The sequence below is a fragment of the Rhinopithecus bieti genome, unplaced genomic scaffold (genome assembly GCF_001698545.2).
Source record: "Rhinopithecus bieti isolate Rb0 unplaced genomic scaffold, ASM169854v2 scaffold_45617, whole genome shotgun sequence".
Taxonomy (NCBI): domain Eukaryota; kingdom Metazoa; phylum Chordata; class Mammalia; order Primates; family Cercopithecidae; genus Rhinopithecus; species Rhinopithecus bieti.
The window spans coordinates 2026019-2041124 of NW_016819136.1; the positions used below are offsets into that span (position 1 = coordinate 2026019).

Genomic DNA, 15106 nt, shown 5'->3' on the forward strand with positions numbered 1-15106 from the left:
GCCTGGGCAACAAGAGCGAAACTCCGTCTCAATTAAAAAAAAAAAAAAAAGTATTTTATCCTACATCCCCTAAACACATAATTAAATTCTTACTATAAAGGCAAAACGCTAAGGTATTCAAACCTAAAGTCTCAAATCTAATTTTCCTGTCTCTCAGTTCTTCTAAGCATTAATTTCGGAAAAAGAAAAGCCCTTCCCTCTGCAGGCCATGGATCTGTATGTAGGAAAACATCCCTCATCACTTCTAAGTGTTTGTCATTCTGACGGTACCAATACCACATAAGACAACATTTGTGAGACCCCACATTGCTGCTTCTTTATGAAAGGTACCCAGAAGCCCAAGCTGCGCTTCATACTGGATCCACGATTCAGTTAAGTGACCTGGAAACGTGTCAATGCTGACCTGACATAAATACCCTCATGGCACTAAGAGAGGGTCAAGTATGAATCGGTGACTGAAAAAGGTGAAGAATAAGAACTCTTGTTATAAACATATCAACCTTTAGCATAAGTGTGGCTGGAAACACAGGCTTTGATACCAAAAATATTTCATATTTTAAACATTAGGCACAGAAACTGCCCAAGTCCATACCCCTAATTACTAAATGATCTTTTCTTTACTAAGTATTCAATTCAAATCACCTGTGTACACTTTTACTTAGTCTGCTTTTTCGTGCAGTACAGAATTCAAATACGCTAGTCTGGAGATTTGAGATAAAAACCACCACACAAACCACTTTGCCACTACTAGATTAATTGCTCTGAATTCTACACTGATCTTGTGGTTTGGAGTGAACTAAATTTGTAGTATAATTTTGTGTGAGGTCCATATTTTACAAACCACAAAAAACGTATTCAGGAAAACTCCTCAAAGACCAGCAGGACACACAGTCATCACCCTAACACCAATCCTGGCAGGAGGAATCAAACCTGTTTATTCACATCGGTGGAGCTGGAGGAATGGCCTTCACCCAACTTGCCAAGGTTGTCTGTGGCAAACAGGTCACGCCAACTTCAATAAAAACAGAAGGCTTTTGTCCACAAGGTTTTCTCTACCAATGGAAGTGAACAGAAAATGGCTACACTCCTGTTTTGGCCTTTCACTTCTGATAAAAAACAATTAATTCTGGCCGGGCGCGGGGGCTCACGCCTGTCATCCCAGCACTTTGGGAGGCCAAGGCGGGCAGATCACAAGGTCAGGAGATCGAGACCATCCTGGCTAACCCGGTGAAACCCCATCTCTGCTAAAAATACAAAAAAAATTAGCCAAGCGAGGTGGCGGGCGCCTGTAGTACCAGCTACTCGGGAGGCTGAGGCGGGAGAATGGTGTGAACCCAGGAGGCTGGGCTTGCAGTGAGCCGAGATCACGCCACTGCACTCCAGCCTGGGCGACAGAGCGAGACTCCATCTCAGAAAGAAAACAATTTAAGTCTCTCAACCTACCTTAACTTTCGTTTGTTTTAAATCAAGAAATAGATCTATCTAAAGGCACATTAGTAGTAACAATTAGTTGCATGGAAATGTGGCTTGTTTCCTATCACTCCTCTCTTGGCTTTGCCAACAAGACACTTTCCCTTTCGAACTCTGTGATCACACCTTTTCAGTGTTCTCCATCCTCTGTCATTTCCCCTCCTCATATCTCACTGCATGGAACCTCCTCTGGAGAAACTAACCCAATTCTACGGCTTTAACCACCATCTCCACAGCTTCCAAATCTTTATTCCTGGCCCCAAACTAGTTCTAAAAACCTGAAATTTTAATAATTTTTATTTAAACCACATCTTCCATTGATTCATTTAGAAAGAGACATTTTAAGAACTTTTAATGTATGTTAAATCTGACTGCTATCATATTTTCTACATTTTTCCTGTATTCTGCAGTATTTCATAATTTTTTTAAAGAGTTAAATAACTGAATTTAAACTCCCAACTTTAAAGCTGAGAAAAATCAAGGCCCAAACTAATTAAGTGACTTGCTCAAATCTACTCTAAATGGTATATCTTATGACTGCATTTCCCATTGTTCCCACCTAGATGGGAGGCTGAATGCTAGGTGAAGGGCACTGAGTCCCGGAACTGACAGCATTACAGACCAGACAGAAGTAAACCTTTTTAGAGCACTATTTCAACAAACTGCATTGAGCTCTGTTTGATGCCCCATACTTGACAAGAAGATGAAAAGCTCAGATATCAAAATAGTCAAGGTAGAAATGAGTCATTCCACAGTACACAGCTTAAAAAAAAAAAAAAAGACTATACATTTCACAAATTTATATTCTGAAAAATTAATGTTGACACCTTCACTCACTTTCGTTTGAAAATTCATAGCAAAGAAGACACAGTATTGGCTATACAAAGTATACTGCAATAAGTGGTATCAGGTACGCAGCCCCAAGAAACTCTTGGCCTCTGGAAACCTGATAAAGCATGGCAGTCAGCCAACCTACTGTGACCCCTTTAAGCCAACATATAATGTAACACTTCCTCATTCTGGTATCAGAACTAAGATCAACAAAGCCTTATAACTCTATGTGAAAACCCTCACAGAAAGGGAGAATTCCTTATAGCTTTCTCTATGTGAAAACCCTCCTGGGCTCAAGTGATCCTCCTGTCTCGGCCTTCTGAAGTGCTGGAATGACAGGCATGAGTCACTCTGCCCGGTCATTGCAGAGGTCTTTACGCTTTCTTACAATTTCTGTCTTCACACACCTTGAGCTTCATTTTCATTTTGCCACTGTTGAAATATATATTCCTTTATTTCATTCCTATGCTCTTGACAGGTAGAAACAATCTAGAGGCAGAATTCCACCTGCTCTATTATTTAGCAACATTATATCAACAAGAAGCAGCAACAGACAAGCTCTTCCTTTTGTGACCTTTCTCTGAAATTCTTCAGCTTTACTGAATAAACCTCAGCTGATTTGCGAGTTTTGGCTTTAAAGGCATTATTACTGTAAGGTCTATGCCATACTATTGTACTGATATTAGATTATTTTTTCCTGTTACATTAATGCCTTTTTGTGTCTTGTTTTTTTCTTGCATCTCATTCTTCCCTTCTTTCTAACATACATCTTTTAACAGTTCTTTCCATAGGGATCCTGGGCAGTCAACTCTCATTTGTATTAATCTGAAAGAAAAAGTCTTTCTTCTCTCTTTACTGAAGAGTAGTGAGAGTTCAGCTTGGTACAGAATTCTGAGTTGCCAATGTTTTTCACTAAACTTTAAAGATTTTACACTACCATATTCTCACTCCTGTTGTCGTAACTGAAAAGTCTGATGTTGGACTAATTGTTAATCCTTAGTAGGTAACGTATTTTTTCTCCCTAGCAGGTTGTTTGTTTCCTTTTTTAGAGACAGGGTCTCGCTCTACTGCCCAAACTGGAGTGCAGTGGCACAATCACAGCTCACTACTGCCCTGAAGCCCTTAGGCTCAAGGGATACTCTTGCCTCAGACTTCTGAGTAGCCAGGACTACATGTACGCACCACCATGCCGGGTTACTTTTTTGTTGTTGTTGTTGTTATTGTTTGTGGAGACACGGTCTCACTATGTTGCCCACGCTGGTCTCAAACTCCTGGTCTCAAGTGATCCTCCTACCTTGACCTCCCAAAGTACTGGGATGACAGGTGTGAGCCACCATGCCCAGTCTACCCAGCAGTTTTTAAGATCAGGTTACCTATGGTTCCACTATGTTGTATGTAGGTGTAGATATTTTCCTGCTCAAGAATAATTTGTTCCTGAATTGCAGGATCCATTCCTATCACCAAAATCAGAAAAATTCTCAGCAATTCTCTCTTTTAAGATTGCCTCTTTATCCTCTCCTGAAACTCCTGCAGATACAAGTTGGGCTCAATTTCCATAGAGTTCTTTTTAATAATTTCTATCTCCCTATCTTTCCTATTGTTTGCTGGGTAATATCTCATCAGATCTATGTTCCAATTCACTAACTGGTCCTGCAGCTCTCTATAATCTGCAATTAAACGAATATACTGAGTTTTCCATTTTAGTTACTATATATTTCATGTCTAAAACCCTGTTTTGATATTTTATAACCCGGTTGGTTTTATATACAGTGCCTTTGTTTCTTTCCTCATGTTTTAAATAATTCCTTTATGCATTTATTAATTATAATAGCTAATATTTACTGAATGTTACTATATAGATACATTAACATTTAATTCTCACAACATTATGAGGTAAGGCTATTATTCTTCTCACAGATGAGAAAACTGAGGCAAAAAAGTATACACTCATACAGCAAGTGGCAGAGCCGAGATTCAAAGACACTAAACAGCTAGTGCTAGCTGGGCACGGTGCCTCACGCCTACAATCACAACACTAGTGGAGGCTGAGTCGGGAGGATCGCTTGAGCCCAGGAGCTGAAGACCAGCATGGGCAACATAAGGAGGTTCTGTCTCTATAAAAATTAAAAATTAAGGAAATAAAAATTAAATACCTAGTGCTACTTCAGCTTTTGCTCTCAATAGTCATGAAACAACATCCAACAAGTTACATCTGCTCATCCCTCTGGAGGGTGCTCCCATGCCTCCTACTCCATGCTCATCCCTCTGGAGGGTGCTCCCAGGCCTCCTAGTCCATCCTTCAATCATTTAACTTATATTCTCGCTCTATTATCCAACGTTCCCAAGGGTCTGATCACTCCGTTTGTTCTCACTCCCGTTATTGGTTCAGGGGAGATCACAATCCACAAGTGATGAACTAATGTGGAATTGTAAATTCATTCTAAGCAATGCTTTTATCTGTGGGAATCTACATGCACTAAGTTGAAAGAATGTCCCTTCAGAGCAGTTACGTCTATTGAAACTCAAACCTGCATGATGAGAGACCTTTCTCCACAAAATCAAAGCCCAAGGGAATCAGTCTCTCATATTGCCACTAATACTGGTAGGAGGAATTTTTTTCTTGTCCCACCTTTCTCAGGAGAGTACTAGATTTACGCAGAGGTCTTGGCTTCAGATCCCTATCTCATTTAGGAACAACGTCTATCTGCTGTCCACGCGTTATCGTTGATCCGTGTAAAGTTCTACTCGTTTCGTTTTACTATTTTTCCATTTATGTCCAATACCCATACCCTCCTTCAATATGCAGCTATTCTAATACGTTTTAATATGTTCCTGAATATGTATCTTAGAAACACAGAGGGTGATTTTTATATTCATACATGTTTTCAATTTATATTAATGCTGTATACCTCAACCTGTTTTTACTTTTAAAAAACAGGATGGATGCTGTTTTTTAAACAATATACTACTTGTATAACAAGTACTATAAAGTGAGCCAAGACCATGCCATTGCACTCAAGCCTGGGCAACAAGAGCAAAACTCCGTCTCAAAAAAAAAAAAGGAACCACGGAGAGTACTCATATCTATCCACGGTCTAATGTATACATGCTTCTGCGTCATTGCTTTTGCCTTTTGTACAGTATTCTACGGTACATATCCACAATACTTTTATTTATCCAACCCCCTAGTAATGAACACTTACGCTGCTTTTAATTCCTTGTTCCCACAAATAAACCTGTGGTGAACATCCTTATACACGTCCTTTTGTGGACCAGCAGGAAACTTTCTCCGGGAAATACACCAAGGAATGGGATTACTGAAACCACCTATATCATCTGTGTTACCGTTTGCCCAAATCCTCACAAGCACTGAATGTTATCTCATATTCTAATTTTTATCAACTTGATGAACAAAATATAGTATTTCATCATCTTTGAAATTTGCATTTATTTACTACTGAGAGTGACGATATCATGGCATAGTTGTTAACCACTTAGGTTTATCTGTTAACTGTCTATTCAAATCCTTCCCTCTCCCTATAGTCTCTATTTCTTAATGATTTTCAAGTTTTTTTTTTTTTTTTTTTTTTTTTTTTTTTTTTTTTTTTTTTTTTTTTTTTTTTTTTTTTTTTAAGACAGAGTCTCGCTCTGTCGCCAGGCTGGAGTGCAGTGGCATGATCTCAGCTCACTGCAACCTCCGCCTCCTGGGTTCAAGTGATTCTCCTGCCTCAGCCTCCTGAGTAGCTGGGACTACAGGCACGTGCCACCACACCCAGCTAATTTTTTTGTTTTTAGTAGAGATGGGGTTTCACCATATTGGTCAGAATGGTGTCGATCTCTTGGCCTCATGATCTGCCCGCTTCGGCCTCCCAAAGTGCTGGGATTACAGGCATGAGAAACCACGCCTGGCCTCAAGCATCTCTTTTTTATTCTTTATCTGAATCCTTACTATTTTAAGAGGCTCTAAAACAACTCTTCTCCGAATCTCATACGTTGGCTTTGCCAATGGTTTTCTTTCTTGAACAGAAATGCTTAAATTTGATGGAGTCGTTTAAGTTCTCTTACCCAATATATACCTACTAAACATTTTCATTGATTAGCTTTGTAGTTTCTCTTTAACACTAAGGTCTTTAATCAATCTAGAGTTCACTGTTTCATCTAGCATGAAGTAGGTGGCCAACTTTATTCTCTATATGGTATGTCAGTTTTCTCACACTTGCTTAAATTTGCATTAGTTTATGACTGACTCTCTCTCCACATAAATGTTTCTGATTTCACACGCTCTATTCTTCTCACTACCTGCCCCTTCCTGTGCTAGTTACCGCACTGTTCTGAGGTGTGCTGTTTGGTTACGTATCTACATTTTCACGTATCACAGGGCAGGGTTCTCCCATTCTCTCTTCTCTCTTTGTTTTATGTTAGAATAGCTTTATTCATCCATATAAATTTTTTAAAATTTAGTAGTAAGATATACAGACATAAAATTTGCTATCTTAATCATTTTAAGTCTACAGTTCAATAGTGTTGAGTATATTCATGCTGTTGTACAACCAATCTCCAGAACTCATTTCATCTTACAAAACTAAAATTCTACACCCATTAAACTCCACATTCTCTCCTTCCCAGCCGCTGGTAACCACCTTTCTACTTTTTGTCTCCATGAATTTGACTCTAGGTATGACAAGTGGAATCATATATAGTATTTGTCTTTTTGTAACTCATCCTTACAAAATTTAAAATAAAATGAATTCCTAAAAAATACTGTTTGGTATTTTGTTTGTTTTGAGATGGAGTCTCGCTCTTGTCGCCCAGGCTGGAGTGCAGTGGCATGATCTCGGCTCACTGTAACCTCCGCCTCCCAGGTTCAAGTGATTCTCCTGCCTCAGCCTTCCGAGTAGCTGAGATTACAGGCGCCCGCCATCATGCCTGGCTAATTTTGTATTTTTAGTAGAGAAGGGGTTTCACTGTGTTGGCCAGGCTGGTCTTGAACCCCTGACCTCAGATAATCCACCCGCCTCAGCCTCCCAAAGTGCTGGGATTATAGGTGTGAGTCACTGGGCCTGGCCTAGTGCTTAGTGTTTAATTGGAAATGCAAAAGAATATATACATTAATTTCAGGAAAACTGATATTCCTGCAGGATTAAATTATACCATCTATTGATAAGGAGTTTCTTTTAATTTATTTATTTTTCCTCATATCCTCTGGTAGAGTATTAGTCTTTCTTGTTTTCTTCTTGGGGAGCGGGGAACAACTTGAGGATGAAAATGACTATTTTTAAATATTTGATAGAAAATATCAAATATTGGGCCAGCACTTTAGGAGGCCGAGGTGGGCGGATCACAAGGTCAGGAGATCGAGACCAGCCTGGCTAACATGGTGAAACCCCATTTCTACTAAAAATACAAAAAATTAGCTGGGCATGGTGCCATGCGCCTGTAGTCCCAGTTACTCGGAAGGCTGAGACAGGAGAATCACGTGAACTTGAGAGGTGGGAAAGAAAAAGAAAAAAAAAGAAAATACCAAATATTTTCTCCTCGAAAGCCATCTGGGCCTTAGGATTTGGGAGGGAAAAAGGGATGAGGTTGATTACCATTTCAATTTCTATAATGACTGTTATCCATGCTTTCTCTTAACTCTTGAACTTATTCTGTCGTTTTATATTTTTCCAGAAATTTATTTCTTGTTTTTCAAGCTTATTCAAATATAATTGTTTAGAGTTGTCTTGTGTTAATTTTAAGCTCTGTAGTACTAGTAGTTATTTTTCCTTTATCATCTGTAAGAGCTGTTCTTGTCTTAATTAACCTTTTTCAAATAACTACCTCTTGGTGTTGCTTTATTCTCTACTTTATTAATTTCTCATCCTATATTTACTACTCTTTATTGTTTCTGGATTAACTCTGTTACTTTTTTCTAAGTTTCCTGATTTGAACACCTAGATTACTTGCTTTTCTATTTTCTGATGAATATGTTAAAAACTAGAAATTTCCCTCTAAATATTGCTTTAGTTATACCCACAGATTTTTTTCTAATGATGTTCCACAAATTTTTATATAGAGAGCTTTCACTGCCACTCATTTCTAAAATGTTTATATTTCTCCACCACAAGTCATTTCGGTAGTATGTTTCAAGATTGTAGACTAATTTTGGTTTTCTGTTTCTATTCTTTACTATATTTATAACTACTTTACTATCTTTACTCCTAATTTTGTTGCATTCGGAGTGCAAAGTCATGTGACTTTGACTCTTGGGAATTTTGAAGTTTCCTTTATGACCCAGTACATGGTTAGTTTTTATGACTGTTCAGTAAGTTCTTAAAAATATTGTTTATTCTCTACTTGTTAGTACAAAATTCTATATACACATCTATGAACGTGGGCTTGTTAATGTTATTAAAACTTGACATTGATGCTTGTTTATGTGATCAAATTCTGACAGGAGCACATCCAAATGACCAACTACAGCCGTTGATTTATCTATTTCACCTCATTGCTGCTATATACTCATTCATTCATTCACTCGTTCGTTCATTCATTCATTCGTTCGTTTAGAGACAGAACCTTGCTCTGTCGTGCAGGGGCATGATCTTAGCTCACTGCAACCTCCACCTCCTGGGTTCAAGGAGTTCTCCTGCCTCAGGCTCTCAAGTAGCTGAAACTACAGGTGCGTGCCACCATACCCAGCTCATTTTTGTATTTTCAGTAGAGACATGGTTTCACTACAGTGGCCAGACTGGTCTCAAACTCCTGAACTCAGGTGATCTACTCACCTTGGCCCCCCACAATGCTGGGATTACAGGCATGAGCCACTGTGCCCAGCCTGATTTACATATCTAAATGCCATGCTGTTAGATGCATAAATTGACACAATTATATTTTCTTGATCTATCAGCACATAACATTGTTCTGTGTGCCTTAAAAGATAATTTAATTAATATTAAAATAAATCATATTTGGGAAGGCCTATTTTCCTGATACAACTTTTATTTTTAAATTTTTTTCTATCTCTGTATTTTTAGCTTTGCTGTTACTTTTTGTCTCCATTTAACTCTTGTTGACAGTATATTTCTGTATCTTTTTAGCCCAACTGAGATTTATATTTTCATTTTAATCCAAGTACTTATTTGTATGTATTGACTTTCCCATTATTTGTACTGATTTCAGCCTTCTTTGTTCATGATGTCCACATACCATCACATTTCCTTCTCTCCCCTCCCCACCCTTTTCTATTCTCCACTGGGTAAACTGAGTTTCACTCTGATGGTTTGAAACTTATACATTCCATTTTGATTTTTCTAGTATATTAAGAGCCATACTTATGCTTATATTTTCTTGTCAACTTCTTAAGCTTATCATTATCTACATCTTCCCGCAAACCAGACATTACCCCATCACCTCTGTAAGCAGTGCCATCTCACCAGCTGGAACTGGGGGAGTGGCTGTGGCAGGAAGCAAGCCTCCTTGATCAGAACGCCTCTGGTATCATCATCTGTACTGCTGCTACAAGAAATGCTCTGCCCCAGTTATAGAGAGGATGCTGAAAGAGGAAGGAGCACTCCAAAGTCAGTCTACCTTCACAAGCACACTTGAATATCATGACAATGTCACCCTGCAGCACCCAGCCCCAACCCCTACCCCATAACTCACACAATCCACCTACAACAGGAAGACAAAAACACATTCACTTGAAAAGATTCTAAGCCCTATCTCTGTTCACGGTACCTAGTTCTCTTTTATTCTGAGCAGTTATTTCAGAGATATAGATAGATATATACAGATATATGAATAGATACAGATAGAGATATAGATCATCAGCCTTTCTGTTTTATTTGCCACGGTATCCCCAGTGCTCAGAAGAGTTCTCAGCAGGTACTCCCAAAACCCTGTTGAATGAATGAAGAGATCAATCAATCAATACATCTTTCTCTTCTCTCATAATCTCTTGTCACAAAAGATGCCTATCTCTTTCTGAGGCTGTATAATTCCAACAACCTAAATCCTTTACTCCTCTCTACCAACATGAATTGTTTCTTCTCCTTCCCACTTTTCTTTGTGGCTAGTCCCCAACCTACCAGTCAAACAAGAGTCATGGTCATCTATGCATATCATAATTCGCCAAGTCAGAAATGATGAATTCCAGTCCCAAAACTAATACCAAGTAGTTGTATAGGCCTTCGGCATGTTGTTTATACTCTCTCTGCACTGGGAGGAACTGCAGCATTATGATCAAGAACAAAAGTTTGGGGGTTTCAATCAATCGGGCACTAACTCATGTAACCTCAATCTCTCTAAATTTTAGCTCCCTGTCTGTAAAATGTTATAACAATTCTTATTTCTTGGAAGGTTACTCTAAGAATTAACTGGGAAAATGAAAGTATACAAACCCTCCATGGTACACAGAAAGCACTCAGGTTAGATACTATCATAAATATTCTTTAAATTATGGAAAGACTGGATGATCTCTAAAACTGCCCTCGTATTCTTAACTCTAAGTATGCTGAAGAAGTTAGAACTCTAGCTTCAAGTGGCACGGGGCTGGGGCTGCAAGCAGAGGGTGCTCGTCAAACAGCAGCATCCCAGCTCTAGTGCCTAAACATCCCAGGGCAAGGGCAGTTCCTCACCTTGTGCTAGATGCTGATCTCCTGAGCGCCTCTGAAAAAAGAACCACTTCCTCTTATTGTTACTAAGATATAGATTATATTCCTTACCTATAATAAACAGAATTCCAAAACACAATTTCCTGGAGAAGTAAGGGAAAAAAACTGGAATACTTTGAAGCAGTAAGGTCCACATTATTTTGGTTTATTGATAAAATCAGCTCTGCTCTGCACATTGGGAATTAATCCTGAAAATACATTTAATGGTAGCTCCCTAGTACAGCATCATGATTTTGGAATAAGAAAATAACTTTAATTCTTGAGAATACTGTAACTGATATAGCAAAAGTCCCAGGGTTACTAGCGAGAGTAGCCTCAAGTGCCAATCAAAAGTGGTATGCTAATAAGCAGTTCATAAAATTCTCAATTATAAAAGCAAAACAACAATACTTACGTTGTCTAACCCATGCCATTACTATGAAGAGCAATAAAGACCAAATCAAATCAAAGTGTTATAAACTGTAAGGTGTTTCAAAATTGTCTGAACCCATTGAATTCCAATTTTCCTCTGTGGCTGGGCACAGCGGCTCTTGCCTGTAATTCCTGTGCTTTGGGGGCTGAGGCGGGAGGTCTGCTTGAAGCCAGGAGTTCAAGAACATCCTGGGCAATACAGTGAGACCCCATGTCTACAAAAAATACAAATTAAAAAATCAGCCAGGAGTGGTAGGCCTGCATCTATAGTCCTCGCTCTCAAGATGCTGAGGTGGGAGGATCACTTGAGCCCACAAGTTCAAGGTTACAGTGAGCTATGATTGAGGCACTGCACTACAGCCTGAATGACAAAGTGAAACCTTGTCACAAAAAATAGTAATAATTAATAAAATAAATGTCCCTCCAAACTCAGAAGAGAACATAATTAAACACCTAGCCAAAAAAACCTTGTTATTATCATTATCCTCATTTTATAGATGAGGAAAGGGAGGCTTAAAGAAGTAAAGTAATTCTTAGATGGTCACGGTAGCTCACGCCTGTAATCCCAGCACTTTGGGAGGCCGAGGAGGGCGGATCACCTGAGGTCGGGGGTTCGAGACCAGCCTGACCAACAGGGAGAAATCCCATCTCTACTAAAAATACAAAATTAGCCAGGCGTGGTGGTACATGCCTGTAATCCCAGCTACTCGGGAGGCTGAGGCAGGAGAATCGCTTGAACCGAGGAGGCAGAGTCTGCTGTGAGCCAAGATTGCGCCATTGCACTCCAGCCTGGGCAACAAGAGCAAAACTCCATCTCACACACACACAAAAAAAGAAGTAAAGTAACTCCTCTAAGGTCACACAACTAGTAAAGGTAGAGGGCTGGGTTTCAAGCCTATGTCTGACTCCAAAGACCATTCTTTTAACCACTGTATCACTAAATCCAGACCACCTCTGTCAAAGTCATCAGATTAAAAGAGACGGTCACAAAATGGGAGCAATTCCATATATACTGTACCTTACGAACACCAGAGGGCTTCATCCCATGTACCCCGAATAGGAAAAAAAACCAGGTCTTTTCACATGTAACTGTTTTCCTTAAAGGATTTTTAAAACTGTTCAAACTCCAGGCTAGGCATAGTGGCTCACGCCTGTAATCCCAGCTCTTTGGGAGGCAGAGGAAGGAGGATTGCTTGAGCTCAGGAGTCCTAGACCAGCCTAGGCAACATAGTGAGACTCTGTCTCTGCAAAAAAATTTTAAAAATTAGCCAGGTGAGGCCGGGTGCAGTGGCTCAAGCCTGTAATCCCAGCACTTTGGGAGGCCAAGATGGGTGGATCACGAGGTCAGGAGATCGAGAGCATCCTGGGTAACACGGTGAAACCCCGTCTCTACTAAAAAATACAAAAAAACAAGCCGGGCCTGCTGGTGGGCACCTGTAGTCCCAGTTACTCCGGAGGCATAAACCCGGGAGGCGGAGCTTGCAGTGAGCTGAGATCCGGCCACTGCACTCCAGCCTGGGCGACAGAGCGAGACTCTGTCTCAAAAAACAAAAAAAAAATTAGCCAGGTGTGATGGCACATGCCTATAAGTCCTGACTACTCAGGAGGCTGAGGCAGGAGAAGCGTTTGATCCCAGGAGTTCCAGGCTGCAATGAGCTATTAATACAATCGTGCCACTGCACTCCAGCTTGGGTGACAGAGTAAGATTCTATCTCTAAAATAAAATGAAAGAAAACTCCATGATCCATGTTCTTTTTTCATACATACTTAATTTAGTAATCTGAGTGTTAGATCAAAGTCTAGGATAGCTGCAGAAAAGAAGATGAAATCAACTAAGAGCAAATTATAGAAATACATGAAAACTTTCAAAGAGCTGGTATAAACTGCTTTTTACTGGGCTCTAACACTGGCAAGTTGCATCGGAAAAGGTGACCCTTGTCAAGTGTCACCAGAGTAATTTTTTAAGTAATGCTAATAAATAGACATATTACATTTTTAAAATCATCCCAAATTCAGAAGTAAGCGTTCATTCTTTCATCTTTTATGATGAGATGGTTCTATTTGAGCAGTTTCCCTGGTAACTTACAGAAATAATCACTGAGACTCAGCTACTCCTGCAATGGCTAAAAACTAAAAACCATTCGTGAATGACAACAAATACAATCTATTCTCCATGGTACAAGAAACCAATCACAAGCCCATCTGGGTGAGACCTGGCTAATAAGAACATTATTTGAGACGGGTACAAAGAGAAGCATGGATTGCCAAGGGGGAAAAGTCATTTATTAGACTGTGACAAGCTTTTAAATGTTTGCATTATCATTAACCAACTGCCTGGTTCTCTGGTTTGCACACCTGCCACCTCCATCCAAAGTTATTACAGTAGCAAACTTGGAAGTACGCCTGACCTCTAGAACACTGGCACCCTCTTCTGACCCTTTTGCTGTATTGCATGCACTCAAGCTACTGAAACGAAAAACTATTAATAAAGCTATTACATTTTAAAATAACTTAAAGAGTGTAACTGGATTGTTTGTAACTCAAAGGACACACGTTTGAGGGGATGGATACTCCCATTCTCCATCATTTATTTTCACACTGCATGCCTGTAATAAATATCTCACATATCCCATGAATATATACACCTACTATGTACCCACAAAAAATTTTAAAAATAAAGCTATAAATGAATAACTTTGCAGGTAACATTATCTAGATGATTTCATATTTATAATTCCCTGAATAAACCTAAGTTTAACTTAATAAAAGAAAAGGCAGATCATCTAAATACTATGTTCTCTTAACATCTCAACAGTATATGTATTAGTTGATTTTATTACAAGAATTATAAAATGGTAACAATGACGAATGTACAAAGACTTTACCATGTGCCAAACACTGGCAGTAAATAAATGAGTTTAATTCTAATAACAAACTTATGAGTTAAGTACTACTATTCTCTTCATCCTACAGATGTGAAAAGTGAAGTGTAATGAAGTTCAATACAGTCCCCGGATCACGCAATTCGTAGTAAGTGGTAAAGATGAAGTCCAGACTCAGTAAACATGACTCTACAGCCAAAGCCTCAGCCACTACCGCATCTCATGATTTTATACCCAAAGTATCTCTGTGAGGTAGAATGGAGCTGATATCACAACAAAATGAAACATAATTAAAATAGAAAAAGTGTAAGTTAATAAGAAAAATGACAAATACGTCAGCTAAAATCTCCCATTTTAACAAAGTCCCAAATTGTACAGATAAAACTATTATATGAAACAGTTTAGGTTCCTTCTTCATTCTTCCTTACTGGAAGATTCTTGTCTTCTAGGACTACGATGTTTTATTCTTTCTTTTCCTCCTCATTCTTTTTTTCCATCAAATTGCGTTCTAATTTTCTTTAAAGAAGAAAAACTAATCTACATCATGTGCTTTATATTTCTTCTATAAAGCAAAACTACTTATCTACTCTTAAATTATCTATTTCACTGCGACCTTTAAAAAGTATTTATATTAAGACAGTAAATCCACATGGCATCATCAACTCTTTCTCTTTGATCACTGAAAATAAAATAGATAAGAATTGATCTGGGATTATTTAGCAATACATTAAATATCTATCTGAAGTCATATACCTATCTGAAGATGGTCAATACCTAACTGAAGTCGTGGCCAATAGTCTAGATAATCTTCTAAGATTTCTAAAAACACTGCCTGGACATGGTGGCTCATGCCTGTAA

At 38.9% G+C, this 15106-nt stretch overlaps 1 protein-coding gene across 1 annotated transcript in view; it reads right to left on the reverse strand.

Moving 5' to 3' along the window:
• The window catches only part of LOC108519480 (ELKS/Rab6-interacting/CAST family member 1), a 234793-nt gene that overhangs the window by 98651 nt on the left and 121036 nt on the right, over nucleotides 1-15106 (reverse strand). The gene's annotated exons all lie outside the window — the stretch shown is intronic.